Source organism: Oryzias latipes, chromosome 4 (genome assembly GCF_002234675.1).
Source record: "Oryzias latipes chromosome 4, ASM223467v1".
Classification (NCBI taxonomy): domain Eukaryota; kingdom Metazoa; phylum Chordata; class Actinopteri; order Beloniformes; family Adrianichthyidae; genus Oryzias; species Oryzias latipes.
The window spans coordinates 1,736,034-1,746,451 of record NC_019862.2 but is presented as its reverse complement, the minus strand read 5'-3'; the positions used below and the strand labels follow the sequence as shown (position 1 = coordinate 1,746,451).

The window sequence follows — 10,418 nt, the reverse complement described above, 5'->3', positions numbered from 1 at the left end:
AGGTACTAATAAACCAGGAACTAAAAAAAACATTATGAACACAAAGCTCAGTGGAATAGTCCTCTCGATGCAGAAAGCCTGCGTTGCTTCAGTCTAATTGTGAGGTTTTGTGTGAGCACAGATGAATGTTGGATTCTCCACAGTTGAGTCTGGCTCTTTTATTGTGAAAATTTACCACCACAGGTCACTGTCCCTGAGCATCTGTGTGGACTTCCTGTGCAGGATTTCATCATAAGTACTCCACTGCTTTGTGGAGGTGAGTATTTACATATTTGTATCTTTGCACAGCTGAGCATCTTGTCCGAACAGATGCTCCGGCATCAGTTGGCCTTTGCTAAACAAGCAGGGGATGGTGCGCCGCCTCGGACCCATCCTTCAGGAAACGAATGCTTGAAAAAGTTTTCTAGGTACTAATTTACACTGAACGTAAATGGACTAAGAGTGGGGGGGGCACACATGGGACTTTGCTGCATTTTGAGCGAAAGAGGTTTGAGGCGAGTACGCCTCTGCTGGCATCAAAGGGTCTTTGTCAATGTGGACTCAAAAATGGGAGGGAGGGGCTTGCTACCCTGTAGCTCCGCCCCTGGAATTTGGGCTCCCAAACCGCTGGATTACACTTCAAAACAGCAGCCAATAAACCTCAGAACCAGAGAGAAGTGGCTTGGTCCTATTTTTTGCTTATTGATGTTTTTTCAGTCATAATTCACAGTGACATGCAAGTCTCAATTGACAATTAAATTTGGAAATCAGGTTTGGAATATAAAAATACGTTTTGTAATTTAGAATTCAGTATTTAAAATGACAATTAGAAGAATAAAAAAAAACTCAGTTGCATTTTAAATAGTGATGGATTTTTGATGTCTTCATTCAAATGATATTCATAGAATTATAAATGCAACAGATATGAAGTTACTTTAAATGAATTTAAAGCAAATCATGGATTGAAATGTAAATTACAAAATGCCTTAAAAAAAGATAAAAATGGTCAAATTGCATGTTAAATTGTAAATTGTGGAATGCGTTGGCATTTGAATGAGCTGATTTTTTAAATTTAATATTTCATTTTTAAAATTGTCATATTTAATGGTACATTTTATTATTGAATTTTAAATTGCAAATTGAATTTTTAATCAAAAATTGCATTTTACTCTGAATTATGACTCAAACAAACTTCCATAGTTGCTCAGTAAAAATCTGAGCACACGCATCAGTAATGATGTTTTAGTCGACATATTTAATGATGTTTGGAGTGAGAAGCTGTCACATAAGAGCAGAAGAGACCCGTTAAAGTGAAAACCTTCTTTTATTGACCCCACTTTGGAACAGAAAAGGTTTGGAAATGCTTTGACGTGGTCGGGGTCCACGCTAAAACAAATAACCTCCAGAACATCTTCACACATCCGTGTGTTTGTCCTAAAACATTTCATTTGCTCTGGCTTTCACTGCAGAACCTTGTCCTTGAGCCGCTCCTTGGCGTCTCTCCTGAATGCATTTTCAGATCAAGCTTGTCTCTCTGGTTGTTTTTCATGATTTCATTAGGACTGTCCAGATCGTCCATTTACCTATCAGACGTGGTGCCGGCTGGCTGAGGGGGGAACGTGCAGGTTGAATGATTCATGTGTTGCTACCAGAACAGACCGAGAGCGCTGTGACAAAATGCTTGAGCCTTCACACACACCAACCTGCACCACTCTGTCCTCCACATTAAGGTGAGATTGATGTGCCGTCTGGCATGCTGGCTCCAGTCAGACCCGGCCTGAGACACTTCCTGGATAGCTAAGGGAAGAAATGCTGTTCCAGCAAAGCGGAGGAAGTTTGCAGCTCTGTTGTTCTTCAGGATAAAGCAGGAGAACAAACAGTGACAGGTTAGGATTGATGTAGTCAATCAGCGGTTATTTCTAGAAGAACATTCAATTCAAACACATAGACACTTTTAAGATTCTAACCATGTTTTTGTGACAGAACAGCACCCCTACATAACCTAAAACTGCACTGTTCCATCAGAAGAGAAGCAGCAGGGATTAGGGTTGTAAACAGCCCAGACCTTCCAGTGGCTCGCCTGACTCAACCGTGACCTGTGACCTGTGACCTGTGACCTGTGACCTGTGAACCGCGGCCCGCTCACCAAAGCTAACGTGTCCTGTCCAACAGCTGAGCCGGCTGGTCAGAGCTGAATACCTCTTTTGTTGGACACATTTTACTGTTCCAGTAGGGGTTTATGGATCTTTAGACAAACAGAGTATATTTGTATAAACCCCTTTTGTATTTGAGGATAAGCTTTATTTATGATTATTATATTTGTATGCATTCCTTGTTGGACCAGAAGGATCAAAAGAAGAGAGACATAGAGTGGGATGTTAGAGATGGGGGATAAGAGGTTAGAATGAGGGAGGTGGGGGGGGGGGGGGGGGCAGTCAATAATACAAAGTCAAAACACAAGAGTGTCATAAGTAAATTGCATGACTAAGTTCACACATTAACAAATAGTTTGCACAAAGCTATTTACATGTTGGAAGTATATTTATAGATTCATGATGGAAGATTTACCTTACCAGACCTCTGCACACAGACAGACACATTATTATTTGTGCAAAAGAAAAGCAGGTTGGTTGAAGAAATGTGTGCTTCTTAGAGCGTACCTTGATCACTCTGAATGCTCCAGCAAAGGCAGGGGACCCGACCCCCCCCCATACACACACACACACCCCAGAGCCAGGGGGAGGCAGCGCAGCAGCCCGGTTGATCCAGGCATCCGAGAGCCCCACTCGAGTAAAGACGTCAAAACAACCACCCTGACACACACCCGACCCCCACCATGGAGACGGGGCCCCCGCCAGGTCAGGGACCTGTCCCACCCCAAGGTGCTTCAGGCTCATACCCAATGCCCCGACCGCTTGAGCCCTACGCCGGCGCCCAGACGAGAGGCATGCCACCGCCCGGGGGTCCTGAGCCCCCATGCCTAGAGGCAGGCAGTGACCACCCACATCAACGATTAGCAGAGGGCCCAGACAGGGGACGGGGAGCCCAGAAAAGGGGCCCTACCTGTTTCCCAGGGGATAAGGTCCAACCAGCTCAGATGTTGTGGACTCCCTCACTGAGTGGAAAAAGAGCTGCTAAGTCAGGGGCAGATGAACCACCGGGACGCCACCAATGCCCTGGCAGCAGCCACTGCCCCGCCCCACCCAGTCTGGGGGCTGGAGACAGGGAACAACATGACCACCCCCTCCTCCATTCTTCAACAGCGGAGTCCGACCCCCCAAACGTGTCCCCCACAGGACGCCAGTGAGAGTATTAGTGCATGTGGTAAATGTACTAAGAGGGGGAGCAATTAAAACTGGTGGTTACTTCCTATGTGTCTAAAGCAAATAAAGCCGGGGGGGGGGGGGGGGGGGGGGGGGTATTTAGCTGTAATTGATGTATTATTATTTGATAGTCTTGTTTTTTTGTTTTTTCTTCCGATTAATATTTGTGTCTGTGAGTTTATGTATCACATGATCTCACGGCAGAGGTCAGTGCTCAGAGCTACGGATAGTATGATGGGACAAAATGAATCCACCATGTCAGAAGGCGCTCTGACGCTGGCATCAAACTACACTGAAGTTCTGGTGAGCCGGCTCGCGGGTCACAGACGTGAATCAGCTAAGCCACCAGAGGTAGGTGGTCTGTCTCTCAAGAAAAGCCCCCCCAGATCAGGACGGCAGCTGACCCCCACTGTGCCACACACAAAAACACTTCAGGAGGGATCTCACCATCATGCCACAAAAGGGGGCTGTGGAGCACAAACGTAACACTTTCTGATGACAACTTTCAGGAAGCAGAATATATAATAACATCTATTAACTTTGCAGTGGGTTGCTAAAGCCTTGTCCCCTAGTAGCTGCTGTGGCCACAGGCTTCAACCTGGCTGCACTTTCCTTCTGACTTGGTCTGGAACCCCAGATGGGGGGAGTAAGGATCTACTGATCCATCTTTCTTTGTAATCTGTTTATAAACTATAAACTGGTCTTCTGTGCGGCAGAGGCCCAGCCTCTGCAAAACCTCTCAACTATTTTAGATACTGCTGCTAAGTCTACATCTTACTGCTTCAGTGCATCACATGTGGTTGCCGTTGCCTCAAAGATTGACGGGTCATGTCCAGACAGACGACCAGATCCAAGATGATGTTTCCAGTGGTCATTTCCTCAATGAATGGACAACAGCAGGGAGGAACATGGGCGGGGTCAGCTGCAGGTGTTAGTCCAACAAGGTGTGGGCGTGGCCTCTCACTGCTTCCTGTCCCCATCTCCTGACCAGCGTTTTCCTCTCTGTGGGCCTCAACTCCATCTCTGCTTCTGTTTCTTCAGCCTCTGGCTCACAGTTTCCATCAGTCTCCCCGTTTCAGTGAAAATAAGATTGTGTCTGAATTCCACCCTAACAACTGAAGAACCATGTAGTGTCCTGGATGTTAAAAGCAATTTGGTTACCATGCTCACTACTTCCTATTTTCTTCTAAACGGTGAATATGACATCATCGATATGAAATCTCATTGATATGAGCATTTTGTGTCTTCTGAAGATAAAAACGTTGATGGTTTATTAAAAAATAAATTTTATTGGTAAAACATTGTTCAGACACAATGCATTGTGGTCTATATCTACCGATCTAGTGAGCATCGATGCACACTGTTTTTTCGCAGAGACCTCCTGTCTGTCTCCTTCTGCCCGCCTGACCTTTCACCCTCCTGTCTGTCTCCTTCTGCCCGCCTGACCTTTCACCCTCCTGTCTGTCTCCTTCTGCCCGCCTGACCTTTCACCCTCCTGTCTGTCCGTCTGAGAGCAAAGCTCACTTCTGCTCCTCCAATCGTCTGTTACTTTATTAGTTGTACTTGTCGACACCAAGGATGTTATAAATTAAACTAAACTAAAAGCCAAAACTAGATGAGATTTATTTTTACTGAAAAAAGAAATAAAAATGAAAACTTTACAAACATTGAAACAATAAAAACTAAACAAACCAGTAAATCCACTGGAAAAGCCTGAAACTAAACTGAATTAAGAACAAAAGTTCTGCTAAAAAAAACAACTGAAAAATACAAAACCTTATTCTCTCTGAACAACACTAATGAAAATGAAAAGGTAATAAAAAAACCGTTATCAATCACATCAAGTTGTTACATAGCGCTCTGCTTCAGGGGGGGCGGAGCAAGAGGGGCTGCCAGGTGTGTGTCAGGGAGGGGCATGTTCATCATATTTTCTGAATTTATCGGGGTATTTTTAAATTACTATCACCCATTGATGATTGTAGTTGGTAAATTCACGGGGGGGTGTAGTGCCCGCACGTAGGACGCCCACACTCTGATTGTCTCATTTCTAACAATCAGGCTCTAGAAGCTCCCCCATCACATGAACAGCTCCTGGCACGGTGTGCAGGGTTCAGAGGGTTGAGAAAGGGGACAATCCGTGTAGAGCCCTCCAAAGCATTCTGGATGCTGCTAGCTGATGGTTCTGCAATGGCAGAGAAACGTAGGATTTCTGACCCTGACAGTGAACCAGACCTCCCAACTGAAACAACCAGTCAGACATGGCCGCTCTCGTCTTCCTTCATGAGAAGAAAAAGTCTCAACAGCTGCAGAGAGGAAACAGGACAGCTGAGGTTACTACTGAGGTTATTACCGGTCTACACCCTAACTGTTAGCATCCTAATGGAAAACAGAGTGGAGCCAGCAGGACTGATATGGGCTAGAATACTGTCTCTGTCAAAAAGAAACATGCAGAAAGTCTCAACTGAACAGGAAGGAATCATTAATGCACGACGTCACAAAGATATAAGGACAATATTTAGTTTAACATTTGACATTTGTCCTGTTGTGTTGCTGTCACAGGCTTTTTCTATGGAGTCATGAAACATTGATTCAATGACAGTTTCCATGTTTTTATTTTTAACATTACTTTGATAATATATAGATCATTGACATGTAGACATTCTATACCTTCATGTTGCAGCAGGGACGTCATGAACAACAGACAGTGTAGTTTAGGAACAACCAGACGTCCTGCTGTAAAACAAACACCATGCAGTGGGGGTTCAAACCCAAGCATTTCTGAAGAGCCAAGCATTCTGCTCTGCATTAGCTTCTACTCTGCTGCTCTTTTGTTTGTTTCATAGTTTTGACCTCTTCAACTGGTTTTTTATCCATTGCGTTGTTGTTTAGATCTTTAAACTGTTGTTCTAAGGAGCCCTGTTTAACTGTGATGCCTCACATAATTAAAACTGACCTGAACAATGAAACACTAATGGCAGCAGCTAAGTTAAAGTGATGCTGTAGTTTATGACAGAGCCTCACCCCACCTGTGCCTGCCGGGGGGGCAGATGTAGAATCGCAGCCTCGTACTAGTTAACAATTTATCAATCTTTTAGAATCTTCCTTTCAATTTATCTGGCACTCCAGCTTTGACTAAACAATGTTCAAATATCATTTGACTTGGTAATTGGATGTGTTGCATTTTGGTCACATTGGTATCCCGAAGGTTCCTGAATGCATCTTTTCAAAGTGGCGCCACGGACTCAGACTGAGCTGCTGCCCTAGAACGATCTTCCATTATGACCCACTCAATCTGTTAGGCTGTATTTATTGCCTGCTTGCTTCCCAGTGCAATTATTATCATGAAATTAAATTAGTCAAACACAACATCATTTCATGACATCAATATAGTACTGATATTATAAGGCACAATTTCACAGTAGGTCAGATGTAGTAGCACTGTGTCGTGTCTATGTGAACCTGATTATTACCAGTAAAGTGAGGGCAGGTTATGAGAGCCATCTCCAGATGCAGTCCAAATTATTTCTTTGTGTTCTTGGTCTTTTTGCAGCGCTAACTAGAGAGTAGGTTTTTCTATCCGAGTAACCGAGGAATTTGTTTCTTTTAAGTTACCCCGTAGTGCCATGTTCCTGCAGTGTAGGCCATCTTGGGTGTCTGGCGGCGGATTTAGGCAGATGTTTTGATTTTTGGGAGCGTGTCCGAGAACAAAAGACATTTGTTGTAGCAGTGAATTCTGCATATCCCTCTTGCTTTATTCAGTGAGCCTTTTAGCTCCACTGTTGACATTCTTTTGACTGTCGTTACTTTTCAACAAATGTACTAAATGAATGTAATTCCAGCAGATTCTGAAGCGGTGAAAAGCAGCTTTAAGCAACACTTTATGTCAGTAATGTGTTGCAGTTCCTGTGCAAAGCTGATATGAAAAGCCTCTTTACGTTGCATCCGAATCAGCTGATTCCCACTGATCGTGTAAACAAGCAGTACTGGCATGTCAAAGAGCATGTGTGGTCAAGATGTTGCAGGAAACCTCTCTACTGTTAAAGGGTTAAAACATTTTTACGCTTTTTTGTTCTTTCTGAAAAACCTGCATTTATTCAGTTGCAGTACTGGTATCTCATGGATTCATTCTGTCAATACTATCACACAGTGCATTGTAAAATCTCTTGTTTAATGCATTCAAATCTTGATGTGAATCACTTCAGTTAATGTGTTTACAGTGGCGATAGAAAGTCACTCCCTCATCCTGGCTGACAGTCATTTCTCTGCTGGAGAGTCCCGACTGCTCCCATGATCACAGGGTTGAATTTCTCTGGGAAACACCATCCTCTTCGGAAAAGTCTTTTGGTTTTTCAACTTTAAGCATACTTTGAAATGCCGGCATCTTCCTGCAGACTCGAGTGGATGTTTTCCGTGCTCAGCTGAGGTCTGAAGGCATGAAAGAGAATTGATGTGTTTGATGAATCATGGAGACTGCTGAGCTCTGCCCTTCTTCCTCTGGATTCCCTCACGCGCCCTCATCCTCCAGGATGTGCAGTCTGATGGCCGCTGAGCCTCTGACAACGTGTTACTTCCTACAATTAAGAACAGTTTTCTTGTCAAGACTAAGCTACGAAACAGTCGAATAAAAAAGACAGTTAAGAAAAGGTGCACAGTCAAAGAAGCAAAAACGTGAAGACGCCAGGCTTTGGAAATGATCACCGGAACTCTTGAACTGGAATCTCTGACTAACCCTAAAACGTTGTAGATTTCACAAAAGAGATGAACCTTGTGGTCAGAACAATAAAGGCTTTATATCCAGACATGATTCAAGTTCAACTCTTTATTTCTCCTCTACTTAATGAAGACAGACGGTGTACTTTGTACTTGGATAAAAAGAAAATCAACTCAAAATTATTTATTTTTCAGAAAGCATTTTGCGTTCACAGCTGCCTAAAACCTTTTCACTGCACGGGATAAGAAATACGTTTTGTAATTATTGACATCCCAAACTGAAAAATATTCTAACATGGCAACAGACCAGGAGCAGTTCTGGTAAAGGTGCCACGCCAAACAGGCCTCTGACCAAAAAGCTCTTAGAGCAGCTAAGTTTAGGACTGTTTCTTGTGTGAAGCTAAAAGTTACAAAACTGTCCTCAAAACAAAGAAGCCACTGCAATCCACAAGAAAAAGAAGCATTACAATGTGTTTGACATTTGCAAAAGAACTACTGCCAGAATGTTCTGTGGACAAATGAAACCAAATATTACTAGTTTGGAAAGTGTGGAGAAAAAACTCCACATCCAGACTTTGCGAGACCTGGGAGTTCTGGTGGAGGTGGAGCGTGGAAACGGGCTCTGCTGCCTTACAGCCTGGACACACTGTAAATGGAATCAATGTAAAAATGAATTCTAAAGTTTTCTGGAAAACTTCAAGCCTCCATCCACAGGATACTTGTATGCAGGCAGAACAGCAGGGACGTACAAATCCGATCTGCTGAAAGTAGTTTACCTCGCACAGCCTCAGTCCAGCCGTCTGCAGGAATGCTGGACGGCTCCCGGTCCAGACTGTTAGCGTGTCTTTGGGATGTCACGGCCTTTGATGTCATTAATTAGAATTTGGATTATATAACTTTGATCTTCACAAACATTTCTGTGCAGACTGGAGGCTTTTTTGAGTGCCATGCTTCAGACTTCCACCTCCCTCTCCTGCATTTCTTCAGATGAATAATTTAGCTGATGGGATTTTTCTCCTTCATGCTTTTCCTCCAAAGCTTCCCTGAGTTCTGTGAGGAGATTTAGACTGAGGAAGAGTGGGAACCAGGGAAGTAGGGCAAAATTCATCTTCCATATTCAGATTCTGCAGTCAATCTTATCCACATGATCCAACTGAAGGAAGGATTACATTTGGAAATAACTGAAAAGAATTTTTCACATTTATCTTTCTCTTATCTTGTAACTTTAAAGTATATTTGTGTTACGTTGTGACCTTAAACCATGTATTATGATCCAGCTTCAACCCAAACATGTTTCAGTTTGGATCAAAATGCAATCATCTAAAATGCGCAGGTGTGTGGATTTTGCCCCCAAACCTATTCATAGAAGAGCCTGAGGCTGTGAGATTCCAGAGGAAAAGCAAACTATTCCCACTAATATAAATGTTTGTTTTTTGACTGAAGAAAACATTGATGGATAACAAACAAACAACAGTGTTAAAACTGGAGAGTAATAAGCCTGTTGCACAGGACAGGTTAAAAAACATCTTTGGGTCTTGAGGAAAGACCGGAGCGTGAGATTGACAGGTGGATTGGAGCAGCATCCGTAGTTATGCGGTCACATATCGGTCTGTTGTGGTGAAGAGAGAGCTGAGCCAAAAAGCAAAGCTCCCAATTTACCTGTCAATCTTCGTTCCAATACTCACCTATGGTCATGACCGAAAGAACAACGCCCAGAATACAAGTGGCTGAGATGAGCTTCCTCTGTAGGGTGGCTGTTCGCTTCCTTAGAGAAAGGGTGAGGAGCTCGGTCACCCAGAGAGAGCTTGGAGTAGAACCGCTTCTTCACAAGGAGCCAGTTGAGGTGGATCGGGCATCTAGTCCAGATGCCTCCTGGACGCCTCCCTGGAGGGGGCTGTTCTGGGCATGTCCCACTGGGCGGAGGTTCCGGGGAAGACCCAGGACACACTGGAGAGACTATACCTCTCTGCTGGCCTGGGAACACCTCTGGGTCCCCCCAGAGAAGCTGGAGGAAGTGGCCGGGGCGAGGGAAGTCTGGGCACCTTTGCTTAGTCTGCTGCCCCTGTGACCCGGTCCTGGATAAGAGGAGGAAGATGGATGGAGGGATGGATTGATGGATGGAGGATAGATGGATGATGGATGTATGGAGGATGGGAAAAACAGACAGACCTTAAATGAGTTTATCTATTGCAAATGGATGATGAGTTCTAGAGTCCAATGGAGTGAGGTAGGAATGATCTCCTGTAGCGGTTGGTGTGACAGTGAAGCTGCCTTAGCCTCTTGGAGAAGGAGCTCCACTGACTGTCAAGAACAGGATGGAGAGGATGCTCAGGATTATCCATGATGGATACCAGCTTATTTAAAGTCCTCCTCTCCATCACAGCTTCAAACGTGTCCATTTTACAT

The 10,418-nt window shown here is 44.0% G+C and overlaps 1 long non-coding RNA gene across 1 annotated transcript; it reads right to left on the bottom strand.

Annotated features, from left to right (window-relative positions):
- Positions 1–7,451: 7,451 nt before the first annotated feature.
- On the bottom strand, positions 7,452–9,881 carry LOC110015038. Its single transcript, XR_002290093.2, has 2 exons — positions 9,698–9,881; positions 7,452–7,873 (listed from the first exon to the last, which is right to left on the bottom strand). It is a non-coding gene; the product is annotated as an uncharacterized LOC110015038 (long non-coding RNA).
- Between the last annotated feature and the right edge of the window lie 537 nt (positions 9,882–10,418).